At 42.2% G+C, this 14,777-nt stretch overlaps 1 protein-coding gene across 1 annotated transcript in view; it reads left to right on the top strand.

Moving 5' to 3' along the window:
* Positions 1-3,977: 3,977 nt before the first annotated feature.
* KLHL3 (kelch like family member 3) overlaps positions 3,978-14,777 on the top strand; it is a 324,549-nt gene continuing 313,749 nt past the window's right edge. Inside the window, exon 1 of the mRNA XM_069091901.1 lies at positions 3,978-4,471. The gene's annotated coding sequence lies outside the window, so the exon portion shown is untranslated. The remainder of the gene's footprint in view (positions 4,472-14,777) is intronic.

Genomic DNA, 14,777 nt, shown 5'->3' with positions numbered 1-14,777 from the left:
TCATGAGTTAAAATACTGTTTTTCCATGTAGGAATGTTAATAGTTCAACTTTGGTAAGTTCCTTATGATTTCTTTTCCCTGTTTACCTTTTTATGCTTCTCTTGCTTCTTGTATTTGAATGTCAAATTTTCTTTTCAGTTCTGGTCTTTTCATCAAGAATGCTTGTAAGTCCTCTATTCCACTGAATGACCATATTTCCCCCTGAAACATGATACTCAGTTTTGCTGGGTAGGTGACTCTTGGTTTTAATCCCAGCTCTTTTGACCTCTGGAATATATTCCAAGCCCTTCCATCCCTTAGTGTAGAAGCTGCCAGATCCTGGGCTATCCTGATTGTGTTTCCACAATATTCAAATTGTTTCTTCCTGGCTGCTTGTAATATTCTCTCCTTAATCTTGGGAATTCTGGAACCTGGCTATAATATTCCTAGGAGTTTTCTTTTTGGGATCTTTTTCAGGAGGAGATCGGTGGATTCTTTCAACCTCTATTTTGCCCTCTGATTCTAAAACATCATGGTAGTTTTCTTTGAGAACTTCCTGGAGGATGATTTCTAGGTTCTTGATCATGGCTTTCAGGTAGTCCAATAATTTTTAAATTATCTCTCTTGGATCTATTTTCCAGGTCAGTGATTTTTCCCATGAGATATTTCACATTGCCTTCTATTCTTTCATTTGTTTGGATCTATTTAACAGCATCTTGATGTCTCATAGAGTCATTAGCTTCCATTTGCTCCAATCTAATTCTGAAGCAATGAGTCTCATTGAGCTTTTGAGATCCTTTTTCCATCTGGCAAATTCGACTTTTTAAGGCATTTTCCTCCTCATTGCCTTTTTGAGCCTCTTTTGCCATTTGAGTCAGTCTGTTTTTTAAAGTGTTATTTTCCTCAGTCAGGCTGTTGACTCTCATTTCATAATTTTCTTGCATTGTTCTCATTTCTCTTCCCAATTTTTCCTCCACTTCTCTTATCTGCTTCTTAAGGTCCTCTATGGCCTGTAACCAGCTCTTATTTTCCTTTGAAGCTTTTGGTGCAGGAGTTCTGACTTCACTGTATTCCTCCTGTTCTATGTTTTGCTCCCTTTTGTTGCCAAAATAGGAGTGTAATGTTGGAATCTTCTGTCTGCTTTGTTTCTTTTGCCTGGTCATGTCGCCCCTCAGTCACTTGACCCCTGGGCTTTTTGCCACAGTAGGACTCTGCCACCAGACAGGGGAGCTTTTGTCTCAAAAGCTGGGGTTTTCTCAGTTGCTGGAGGTATTAAATGGGTGCCTCTTTGAGGCCTCCATGCGCTTTGGCAAGCTGGACATACACCCCAGGACTTCCACCCTAGACTACAATCCAGATCCAAGCAGGTTAAAGCAAGAGCGATTACCCCTCAGACTGGTGCTTGGTCCCCCAACATCCTGCAGGCCAGGAGCTGAAGCTGCCATGTGGTGCTGGCTGGCTGTGCTGGCACCTCAGCGGGTTCTCGCCCCAGGGGTAAAAGCGGCACACTCCCACTTACTGGTCCCAAAGTCCATACTGCACTGACCCCTCACTTTGTCCTTTGCATCTATGTGTTGATAAATTTGGAAAGGGCCACAGCTGCTGCTGATATGGAGTCCCTCTGGCAGGCATCTGGTCAGGCCCGCCCTGGGGCCAAAGCCCGGTGCTGGGCTGGGCTGCCAGAGCGCTGTGCTGGCCTATTCCTGCCGGCCTGCCAGGCTGTCCTCAGCGGGAGGTTAGCTTCTCTGTGTCATTTTGTGGGTTCTGCAGCTCCAAAGTTTGTTCAGAGTCTCCTTTTTACATGGATTGGGGAGGGTGGAAGCAGGAGCTGCTGGGAGGTTGTGCTTCTACTCCGCCATCTTGTCAACTGATTATCTTAAAGAACCAAGATGGATTACTTCAGTCAATTAAAATAGCTTCTTTGTGAAACTAACTTAGATGTGGACATAGTTTGCTGAAATTTAACTAGTGCTTTTTAATAAAAAGCAACGTTGGCAATGCTCCTGTTTTGCTATGGACATTTTTAGATCCAAATGTAAGAAATTGATAGATTGGTAAATTTGTTCTTCAATTAAAAGCAGGTTTGGCTCTAAAGGATAGGAATCTTCACATTGGATCAAACTGGATCCATATTTTAATTTAAAATGGTTTTTATTTTTGTACTTTTTATTTTGTACTTTGTTTCATCAGAACATTCTATTAGTGTGTTTAAAACTCTAGTTTCCCAACATTTCATAAGAAACAATTATCCAGTTGCCCCGTTGTAGTCCCTATTCACAAAAGCAAACTAATTTTTGGACTTAGAAGCATACTGTACCTGCTTAAGGTGACAGTTGACCTGTCATCATTCATTGGAGAAAATAATATTGTTTTACCTAGGCCAAGTGAACTGGACTCTTGTTCTCAAATCATTTTAACCTGATCTTACCAATATGAAAGTTCTGGTTTAAAAGGAAAGGGTGGGGAATAGCCCTAGAGATGTTCTTGAACTGGGAACTTCAATATAAATTCAAAGTTATATTTGGAAGGACTAAATACTCTACTGTTTTAAGTACTCTAGTTCAAAATGTTATAGAGTATGCCAAGGACACTACCAGATCTAGTAACTTAAAAATTTTCTAGCTAAGCAGCTAATAATTAGCTGGTTATTCTGAAGCTTGTTTGCATAAATGTGGTTGCAAATTCTGTATTTAGGCTTTATATAACCACAATTTAAATTCCTTATATAAACATGAACCATGATAGTTTATCCTTGTTTAGGTTATTTACAGTGGAATTCCTATTTTTCTTTGCTTTTGAAATTCTGTAGATGAAGCCTGGAAATGCCTTTTAAAAACACTTCTTTGTGCCTTCTTCCAAAAATGCATTGCCTCCTAAAGACATCTTCTCAGAATCTTTAATATAGAACTTGAGGGGAAATAGACCCATACCTTAACATTCTGTTTTAAAGTTGGCATGTCTTTACCGGGAAAATGAATAGTAATATATATATATATATGTGTGTGTATATATATATATATATATACATATACACACATATAGTTGATGATCTTAGAACAGTTAAAGCACGGAAAGTAATGACTAGTCAGGAGAAATTGTAGGTGACTCAAACCTTTTTGGTAACTGCATTCTAGTTACAACTTTGTGACAACCAAATTACTTCCCAGTTCTGCCTCAGTTTTCTCATTGGGAAAAAGTAAGGACTTGGGCAATCGGTAATGGTTTTTCTAGCTCAAAACTTAAGATTCTTAAGGTAAAATGTTTTTTGAGAAGCAGATGTGTGTGTGTGTGTGTGTGTGTGTGTATAATTCCATTACAAGCATGTATATTCTTTTGCCTAGCACAAATAAGTTGTTGCAGTTTTATCTTTGGGTCAGGTTAATTGTCACATCATAGAACAGTCCCTTGTGCAGTTATATTTCAAAAAAGTATGCACACATGTATACATATATGTATATATACACAAATAATTATGCTTTGAAGGCCATATGCCCCAGGATGGTGCACTTGGGAGGTAAGATGGTTTAAATTCCTGCTTCTGCCAACTGACATCCGGCAAATCTCCTAACCTCCCTTGGCCTCAGTTTCTTTATCCATAAAATGAGTGGTCATATAAATTACCTTTCCAACTCTGAGTCTACCAATTTACTCAATGCAGTCAACATCAAAAGTTTTGTGAGGACATGTACCTCTTAAAAGAATTTTTGTATTCATCAGCAATTTAAAGGGTTTAGGAGAACAAGAAACAGTTTTGTGACTAAATCAAGTTCTCTTAAATATGTGGCTCTTCTATGAGCCCCAACCCAGGCCTTGAAGACTGGCATTTTGATTCATAAATTCAATAGTGGAAAAATACTGGGAATATCTTTGTAAAAATGTATAAGCTTTGGGGGTTAGTTATGGTACTGTGCAATTTGGTCTTTCAAATGATCACAGTTATTTCTTGTGGGTTAATTTCACATTTGTTAAAACGTTTTAATTCATAGCAGAAACTGCACTATACCCCAAAGTTTATGCTAACTAGCCGATTTCTAAACTAGAGGGCCGAAAAGAGCAGCCCAATCTTTTTAGCAAGAACTTAAGTACCTGCATAATGTTGGGGAGATGACCCATTAGGACTCGCACCGCCTTCCAGCCTCAAATGAAGGTATAAAGCATAAAGCTGTTGCTGACATAACAGGAAGCGGCTGAATAGGGAGGAGCCATGCGGTATAGGAGGAAAGACCCTGGCTGGGAAAGTGAAAATTCCTTGGAATAAGGGTCCTGGAGGCAGGAACGCCCCAAAGCCCACTGAAGCACTTTTTTTCTGTCGCTCCCTAGACAAAAATCCCTTCCTCCCCAGGCCCGAGCTCAAGGCTGCGTTTTTCGTGACTCCCGGCCGTGGGACACTCGTTCGTTGGGAAGTTTTCTCCAATTCACCTACTGCCATTCTGCCCTGCTCTCCGTGACCGCACGTGGGGCTTTCTTGGCAGACGCTGGAATGAAGTGCCAGGTAAGTGACTGACTCAGGGTCACACGCACAGGACCCGAAGCTGCGTCTGGGCTCCCGGAAGGGGAGCTTGCACTACGCGGCCCGGCTGCCCCGAATCTGTTTCCACCCCACTCCCTAGGTCTATCACCCGGGACAAGCAGTGACGCGTCTGCGACTGATGCCCTTAAATGACGCTGCCCGCTTCCTCACGCGACGGCCAGCCCGGGGCGGCCGCGCACGCTCGGCTCGATGGGCGTGTCGAAGATCCCCGCGGGGGAGCCTTCCAGCTTCTAGCGAATCAGAAAACGGTTGCTGGGCGGGCCCTGGGGCAGTCCCAGCAAATCAGAAGTGGAGCACCTAAGGAGGCGCGCGGTGCGATCCCAGAAGCCGGGGCACGTGGGGACGCCTCTGGGTACCGCGTGTGCGCTCGGGAGCTGCCCCCTGGTGTTCGGGAAGGGCTAGTGAGTGATCGAGCTCCCGGACTTCCCCTGCGCGCGGAGGGGGGGGGGGGGGCGGAGGGGGGGGGGGGGAAAAAAAAAGGCCCCCAGTTCGGCCGCCGCGGCCCGCCAGGCCCAAGTGAAACTTTCCCGGGCGCCTGAGGATGGGGGAAGTTGTAAGTAGTGCGAGGGGAGGGAGGGAGGGAGGGGCCAGGGGCGGGGCCCGTGCCTCCCCTTGCCCCCTCCCCCGCTTTCTGGGAGGAGCCTACGCCGAGAAGACTCCTCCCCCAGGGGAATCCCGGCCGGGGCGCGCCCTCCCGGGGCTCCGGGCTCGCTGCTCGGTAGCGCCCCAGGGCTGTCTCCGAGGTGCTGTTAGCTCATCCTCGTCCTCAGCTTGATGAACAAAAACAGTGCCCTTCGTAAGTAAACCTTGAGTTAGTGCTCCCATTAGTCCGCTCCGCTGGCTGGTGTCCGGAGACTGTGGTCGGACCTCACCTGGCGCTTTCAGCGCGGCGCCGGCCTCCTACTGGGCGCTCCGTAAAAGCTTAGGGACGCAGACGGCCTGGCCTGAGTCAGCCTGTAAGAGCGGTCACGCGGCCCCCGGGAGCCCAGCTGCCGTTGTCCGCCTTTCCCCCTTCCCAGGCGGGCGCTCCGCCGCCCATTGTTTCATCCGAGGACCGCGTTAGCGAGTGCCAGACGGGCGCTGCGCTGGCTGCCCGGGGTGTCTGTGTGCGCGAGTGTGGGCACGCAGCACGAAGCGGTCAGCCTTCTAGGGCCTTGCATTTTCTTTGTATTACCACTCGCACTAGTTTCCAAAATTCAGATCGACACATTGACTTCGCACTTTAAACAGTGACCTTGATCTTGAATCTTGTTTGTATCGATCTCTGCATTGTTAATGTACATAAAAATAAAACAACAACTAACCTCTTGAGTGGTAAAGCTGAAAAATGGTTTCATAATTATAAATTATTTAGAACTTCATGACATGACAAATATATTGAAAACCCAATCTGTGATTACATAAGTAGAAGAAAAATCCTAGTAAAACAGCTTCTTCCCCTAATATAGATGAGCAATTTCTGCATTTCACAGTCTTGTGCGTTAAAAGGTTAAGTGACTGTAGTTACACAGCCAATACATGTATAGAGCAGACTGGAACCCTCATAGTACTGTTTATGAGCGATTCTGTATGCTGTGTGCTGCACCACATTGCCCCAATTCTATTTCCTTTCTTCCTTTTTTTAAAATGTTATGTTTATTTTTACTTTACATCATTCATTTCCACAAGATTTTGAGTTACAAATTTTTTCCCCATCTTTCCTTACCCACTACCCCAAAAACAGCGATCTCACTGTATGCCTCCTCCCCCAGTCTGCTCCCTCCTGACTTTCCAGGAGGGCAAGATGAATTTCCATCCCCCAGGACCTGTATATCTTATTCCCCAGTTGCATAAAAATAATAATAATAATATATATTTTTTAATATTTGATTTTAAAACTTTGAATTCTGGGGCATCTAGGTGGCACAATGAATAGAGCACCAGCTCTGGAGTCAGTCATTCAAATCTGACCTTAGACACTTAACACAAAAACTAGCCGTGTGACCTTGGGCGAGTCACTTAACCCCAATTGCCCTACCTTCCCCCCTCCAAAAAGAAAAAAAAAAACAACTTTGAATTCCAGACTCTTTCCCTTCCTCCCTCATCACCCACCCTCACTGGGAAAATAATCAATTCAATGTAGGTAGTATATGTATATCTACACAAAACATTTCCATAGTAGATAGATTGTGAAAGACTGACTATATTTCCCTCCCTCCTAACCCACCCCCCCACTTGATCTATTCTCTAACTTTGCCCTTTTCAAAAGTGTGTGCTTGTAACTATCCTCCCCCCCAACCTGCCCTCCACTCCATCATCTCCCCTCTAACCCCCTTGCCCCCTACTCTCCTGTGGGGTGAGATACACTATTTATCATGTATGTCATTCCCTCCCTAAGCCAAATTCAATGAGAGTAAGGTTCACCCAGTCCCTATTGCCTTCCTGTTCTTCCCTTCCATTATAACAGTTTTCCCTTCCCTCTTCTGTATGAGATAATTTACCTCATTCTGTCTCTCCCCATCTCCTCTCATTATATTCCTCTCTCACCTCTCAATTTCACCTTTTAAGTATCATCCCTTCCTCCTATTCAATTGATCCTGTGCCCTCTGTCTATATATGTATATATGTATGTCTATGTACACATATATACACAGACTCACATATGTATTCATATGCCCATATACCCTCCAATATAGACATATATATGTGTGTGTGTGTGTGTATATATATATATATATATGTACACATTTATATTCCCTTCACCTAGCCTCATACTGAGAAAAGTTTCATAAGTTACAATTATCGTTTTTTCATATAGGAATGTAATAGTTCAACTTTGATAAGTTCCTTATGATTTCTTTTTCCTGTTTACTTTCTCATGCTTCTCTTGCTTCTTGTATCTGAATGTCAAATTTTCTGTTCAACTCTGTTTTTGTCATCAAGAAAGTTTGATAGTCCTCTATTTCATTGAGTGACCATATTTTCCCCTGAAAGATGATACTCAGTTTTGCTGGGTAGGTGATTCTTGGTTTTAATCCCAGCTCCCTTGACCTCTGGAATATCCTATTCCAAGCCCTTCGATCCCTCAGTGTAGAAGCTGCTAGATCCTGAGTTATCCTGATTGTGTTTCCACAATATTTAAATTGTTTCTTCCTGACTGCTTGTAATATTTTCTCCTTGATCTGGGAATTCCAGAACCTGACTATAATATTCCTAGGAATTTTCTTTTGGGGATCTTTTTCAAGAGGTGATTGGTGAATTCTTTCAACCTCTATTTTGCCCTCTGGCTCTAAAACATAAGGGCAATTTTCCTTGAGAATTTCTTGAAGTGTGATTTCTAGGTTCTTGTTTTGATCATGGCTTTCAGGTACTCCAGTAATTTTTAAATTATCTCTCCTGGGTCTATTTTCCAGGTCATTGGTTTTTCCAGTGAGGTATTTCACATTACCTTCTATTTTTTCATTTGTTTGGATCTGTTTAATAGTATCTTGATTTCTCATAAAGTCATTAGGTTCCATTTGCTCCAATCTAACTCTGAAGGAATGATTCTCTTCAGTGAGCTTTTGAGCTTCTTTTTCCATTTGGCAAATTGGGCTTTTTAAGGCATTCTTCTCCTCATTGGCTTTTTTTGGCCTCTTTTGCCATTTGAATTAGGCTATTTGTTTAAGGTGTTATTTTCTTCAATCAGGTTGTTGACTCTCTTTTCATGATTTTCTTGCATTATTCTCATTTCTCTTCCCAATTTTTCCTCTACTTCTCTTATTTGGTTTTGAAAATCCTTCTTAAGCTCCTCTATGGCCTGTAATCAATTCATATTTTTCCTGGAAGCTTTTGGTGCAGGAGTTCTGACTTCATTGTCTTCCTCCTGTTCCATGCTTTGATCCTTTTTGTCCCCAAAAAAGGAATTCAAAATTGGATTGCTGTGCCTGATTTGCTTCCTTTGCTTGCTCATGACGACACTCAATTCCTTGACTTTTGAGCTTTTTGCCACAGTAGGACTCTGATTCCAGAGAGGAGAGCTTTGTCCCAAACGCTGGGGTTTTCTCAGCTGCCAGAGGTATTAGATGGGTGCCCTCTTTGAAGCCTCCACAGGCTCTGGCACCTGGTCACACACCCCAGGACCTCCACCCTAGACTGCAATCTGGATCCAAGCAGGTTAAAGCCGGAGCAATCACCCCTCAGACTGGCACTTGGTCCCCCTATGATCTGCTGGCCAGGAGCTCTGAAGCAACCACACAGTGGCAGCTGCACAGCCACACCTCAGCTTCTTCTCCTTCCAGGGCCAGAGGCCAGACTACACTCTCTATCCCCCTGTTCTCAAAGTCCACACTGACCTTTTACTTTGCCTTTGGCATTTATGGTTTGATAATTCTGGAAACTGCCACAACTGCTGGTGATCCACTTTCCCGAAGTCGCTCCAGCCATGGCTGGTTGGGGCTGCCCTGAGGCTAAAACCTCAGGCTCACTTGGGGCTGGGCTCTGCTATTAGTTCACTGGGATGGACCTTTCCTATCCACCTGCAGGGCTGTCTTCAGTGGGAGGTTCATTTCTCTCTGTCACTTTGTGGGTTCTGTGCCTCTAAAGCTTGTTTAGAGCTATTTTATATGTTTTAGAGTCATACTTTATGGGTATTTTGAGGTGATTATGGGGGGAGTTCAGGGAGATTTCCTGCTTGAACACCACTATCTTGGCTCTGCCCCTCAATTCTATTTTCTTAATTAGTTTTTTATTATGAACTTAATTAGAAAGCATCAACAAACTCGAATATATATTCAAAGAATAAAAAAAGGATCCTATGAGAAACCATGAATTTCATTACAGCTTCTTTTTAAAGAAACATTAAATTTAACATGAAGATACCAACACTGATCTGCTTGTCTGTCCCCAACCAAATTTCCTTTTATTCTTGTATGTATTCATGTTTTGTTTATGCTCTTTTGTTTCTTTTTGTTTAAATGAATATACTCACCCCACCCATCTAAAAGCATTCCCTTGTAACAAATAAGTATTGTAGTTCTCAGTTATGCATCTCTAATTCACCACCTCTTTGCCAGGTTTCCAGTCCTTTGCTAAAACAAAAAGTTCTTCTATAGTTATATTTATACATATGAGTACTTTTAGCATGTATGCCTCCTATTAGTGTCAAAGGGTATGCACAGTTAAGTGACTTTTGGGATATGGTTCTAAACTGTATTGCAGAGTGGAGCAAATAATAGCATTTATGTGGTCTTTAAGGTTTACAAGTGCTTTACATATATTATCTCATTTAATCCTCAGAACAGCCTTGTGAAGTAGGTACTATTATGATCCCCATTTTCCAGATAAAGAAAATAAGACTGAAACAGGTTAAGTGACTTGCTTAAGGATCACACCAGGTAGTAAGTGTCTGAGGCTGGATTCCAAGTCAGGTCTTCCTACATCCAAGTCCAGCAGTGTCCACCAGACCCCTAGCTTCTAGTATAGTCAAGACCCTTCCCCTCTCCTTTCCCACAGTCCCTTCAACAATTTTATTTTCCTTTTTTTGTAATCATCTTTAGATAATCTGATGGGAAGGATCTCAGTGTTGTTTTAATTTTCATTTCTTTTTGCATTAGTGATATGGAATATTTTTTAATATGACTATTGATAGTTTTCATTTCTTTTGAAAGCTGCCTGTTTTTGTCCTTTGACCATTTATCAGGGAATGGCATATTTATCTCAGTTTTCTATAAATCTTGAATATCAGAACTTTATCACAGAAATTTGTTGCAAGGATTTTTCTCTAGGGGCAGCTAGGTGGCACAGTAAAAAGAACAAGAGTCCTAGAGTCAGGAGGACCTGAGATCAAATCCAGCCTCAGACATTTGACACTTAACTATCTGTCTGACCTTGGGCAAATTACTTAACCCAATTGCCTTGCCTTTCCCCCTCCAAAAAGAAAAAAATATATATTTTTCTCCAGTTGTGTTCCCAGTCCCCAGAGAGAAAAAAGATTCTTAAAAAAAAAAAAAAAAACAACCATTCTTCATTTAACCAGGGCAAAGAAAATAACTATTCTTTAGAATCCCGTCTTGATTAGAGTGTGGGTAAAAGAATAAATTGTGACATGTAATATTCGTGGTAAGGTAATACAATACTTACCATCCTAGTTCAAAGACTTGGAAATAACTTTGTAAAATTACTAAGAACTAGGGCGGCCAGGTGGCACAGCGAGTAAGAGCACCAGCTCCAGTGTCGGGATGACCTGGGGATCGAATCCGGGCTCAGACACTCAGCACCACACCCAGAAATAACTGGCCGTGTAACCTTGAGCAAGTTACTTAACCCCAACTGCTTTAAAACAAAATCACTAAGAACTTTCTTTTGATTCTTTAGCTGTTATTGTTGTCATTCCTCCCACAATAGTTTGTGGAATTTTGTAACTGCGTATGGAAAGATGTAGGATAAGCATATGGGTATTGTGAGGTAATAGCTGAATATGATAGAGAAAAAAAATATTTACCCATTTATACTCTTGAACATTAGTGAACTGACTTCCCTGATTGTAATGCCAATGCAATATTTACAGTGCGCATGAACACGATAAATACTGTCATTAAAAATATCGAATTGGGACGGCGAGGTGGCACAGTGAATAGAGTACCAGCCCTGGAGTCAGGAGGACCTGAGTTCAAATCCAGCCTCAGACACTTAACACAAAACTAGCTGTATGACCTTGGCCAAGTCACTTAACCCCACTTGCCCTACCTCCCCCCTCCAAAAAGCAAAAAAATAAAAATATTGCATGACCTTCGATCACAAAATATACCAAACTGTCCAGATAGAGGAGAAAACTGAAACATTTATTTAGACACCAAAAAACCCAATCCCCAAACCAGTAAGCTGATTCCATCATAGTACCAAAGATTCAGAGGCCATAATAACACTGAGAGCCACAGCATCCTTTAACTTTCCCACAAACCAATACAAGATCAATATTTACTCACAAACTTCTCTATCTCCTTGCCTGAGCACCTCTCTCTCCCACTTTCTCTCTGGCTCTTGCTCTTTGTTTCCTGTGGGCTTCCTTTCAGCAAACTCCTCCCACCACAGGCTCCATGTGATTATATTCAGCCTGTTAGGGGGCAGAGTTTATCTTCACAGCAGGGAAGCTTCCTGTGGGCTTGTAGCGGCAAGCACCCCAGGGTCCCCAGGGTGGCTGCCACCACAGGTTCTTAGATCTGCTTTGTTAAAGGAAAGCAACTCAAAATGGGTTAACAAGCTTACTTTAATCAGTCAAACATATATCCTTTACCTAGTTCAGGGGAAAAGGTCAGCACCCTGAACTTCAGAATATACAGACAGAATTATCAAGACAGAAATAGATCAAGTAGACAGCTTTCCAAACTGTCCAACCATTACATCCATACCAAATCAACATCTGGGTTTCAAAACAGGGGGGCCCTGGACAACGGCTTCCCAGAGTTTCATCTGATCAAATCACAGAACACTTCTCAAAGTGAGCCCCAAAACTAAAGCTACACATCAGGGCTTATATAGCCTTCTCCTGGCTCAGAGAATGTAACAACCTTATTGACCCACGGGCAATCAAAAAGTATCTACTGAAAAACAAGCCTCCCACCCCAAGCTCCAGGTGCACTTTAGCCTAGGGGCAGGGAAGATCTTACAAATTTACATTCCCATTACAGATGGCTGTGCTGCACTCTTCAGCAAATTCCCTCCATCACAGGCTCCATAGGATTACATTCAGCCTATTAGTGGGCAGAGTTTACTTTCAAAGCAGGGAAGGTCTTCAGATTCCCCCCTAGGTTTCTTAAGGAGTAGGGAAGATCTTCAAATTCCCATTTCCATTACACCTACAAAGAGGAAATAGGTTGTGAAATGGATAAGATAAGACCCAACAATGTGTTGCCTACAGGAAACGTATCTAACTCTATAAATGTAATAGCATTGTTTCACAGGAATTTTTGAAAATTAAAAACCCTTTAATAAAAATGTTGCTTCTTTGTATCATAGAATAAATTTGATAATAAGGATATGCTCAGAATTGTATAGTGCACTTAAAATAAGTTTACTAAACTTTATTGCTGAGTTAGGCTTTTTAGGGAAATTTTTTAGCTTTTTTGTGGATGTTCCTAGGATCCCTCCATGAAATAAACTACAGAAATTTTAAGTGATCAGTACCTTATTCATGGATTTTTAAAAATTTTAAACTTAAATACAAAATGAGAAAAGTTAAAAAAAATTACCATGTACACAGCAGAACATGAGAGGATTCAGTATAAAACAATAAATTTCCATTTCAAGAAAACCTATGTAATAAATATTACACATCGTTTCCAAAGCTACTCAGCTTTGCTTCCTTGTTGGTTATTTTTTTGTTCTCTGTTGTGTACTTTTTACTTTTTTTTCCGTCCTTTCCCTCCAACCTAAAGAATGCTACAATTAAACAAAATTAAATATACATAGCCAGGTATCAACATACACATATATATGTATAATACACTTATACACATATATGTAAGACCACACTATGCCTATTTCCACCTGTTGTCTTTTTCTTTGTAGGTGGATAGCATCTTCCTTCATAAGTCCAAATATATGTTTTTCTAAATCAGCTACCTCATTTCCTACACCACAGCAATATTCCAACCTAATTACATCCTATCTAAGAGATTATCTATGAAAGTTTTTTTCCCAATTTTCTGCATTCCTTCTATTTTTTGGCTATTATGTTTTATTTATAAAAGAAAAATTTAATTTAAAATAATCAAAATTATCCTTTCTATTCTTCAATAATGTTCTACCTTATAATATAGTTTAAGGTCTGATACTGCTGAATCTACTTCCTTTGCATCTTTTTTCTTGGTTTATATACCTCTTCACAGACTCTCGATATTAATAAGACCTATCCCTAAAATAAGCCCTCCCCTTACTGTGTAAGATTCCTCTAAAATAAGCCCTCCCCTGAAAATAAGCCCTCTGGTGTTTTTCTGTCCAAAAAATTAATAAGACAGTGTCTTATTATCGGGGAAACACGGTAGTACAGTCTGTACAGTGCCTGGGTCACCTCCTAACCCTCACCTCCTGTTTTCTGATGATAGAACAAAAACAAGCAATTTTGGCCTATCCTACCCCTGCCTCTAAACACCAGCTGTGCACTTTTCTGGGTTTGGCAGGGTTTTATAGGATTTGGATTCCCAACTTTGACCTCATCGCCAAACCCCTTTATGATGCCACACAGGGCCCCAACACCCCTCCAATGGAGACCTGAACAAGATAAGGCATTGTAACTGGAATGGGAATTTGAAAATCTTGCCTGCCCCTGAATAGACCTAGGGGGAAGTTTGAAGACCTCCCTCGATTTGAAAGTAAACTCTGCCCCCAATAGGCTGAATGTAATCCCTTGGAGCCTGTGATGGAAGGAATTTTCTGAAGGGTGCAGCAGAGCCCACAAGAAGCTTCCCTGCTGTGAAGATAAACTCTTATCTCCTAACAGGCTGAATGTAGTCACTGTGGTAGGAGGAGTTTGCTGAAGGGAAGCAGAACCCACAGGAAGCTGGTCAAAGCTAGTGAGACAGTGGGGGAGAGAGGCCTTGGCAGGCCTGCTTGTCTCTGAGCAATGGCAGCCACTGTCATCTTGGTGGGGGAGGCTGCTAAGATCACCCTAGGGCAGCCCCTGACTGTCCTGACCCCACACTGTCCAGAGCATTTTGGAAATAAAGCCATCTGACCAAGTATCAGGCTCTGCTCCTTAACACCCCGATCACTCCACCCTGAACCCTGCTACTCTGCTCCCTTCCACTGGAGATCCCCAGAAGGCAGTGCATGCCAGTCACCCTTATCTCAGGGACATTCCCTTAGAAAACCCCAATGACAGTTGGTACAGACAGCTCTCTAGCTTTATGGAACAGGGAATTAGAAGAGCAGGATATGCAGCAGTCAGCCTCCCCAGCACCATTGAATCACACCCCTCACCTGCAGGGGACCTCAGCACAAAAGGCCAAATTAATAGCACTCACTAAAGCATTAGAACTGGGGGGAAAGAGCAACTCAGATCAGGCTACAAGAAACCAGCTGGCAGATATCACTGCCAAAGCCACAGCATGAATCCTGTCTTTAATTTTGCCTCTAATTCCCCAGGTCTAACCCTCCTTTGACCCTTAACATACCCCTGAGGAATGACAACAATATTTTTGTAGAGGATAGACACTCTTGCCAACAGGAAGGTTTACAACACCCAACTGGTTATTCCTGAGTCAGGGACATAGAAACTCTTTCAGGGTCTTCATCAGGCTACCCATCTGGG

The sequence above is a fragment of the Petaurus breviceps genome, unplaced genomic scaffold, assembly GCF_028583685.1.
Source record: "Petaurus breviceps papuanus isolate PSGF00001 unplaced genomic scaffold, PetGlider_PUasm1.0 189, whole genome shotgun sequence".
Taxonomy (NCBI): domain Eukaryota; kingdom Metazoa; phylum Chordata; class Mammalia; order Diprotodontia; family Petauridae; genus Petaurus; species Petaurus breviceps.
The sequence above is the reverse complement of the archived record's forward strand: the minus strand, read 5'-3'. Positions and strand labels throughout refer to the sequence as shown.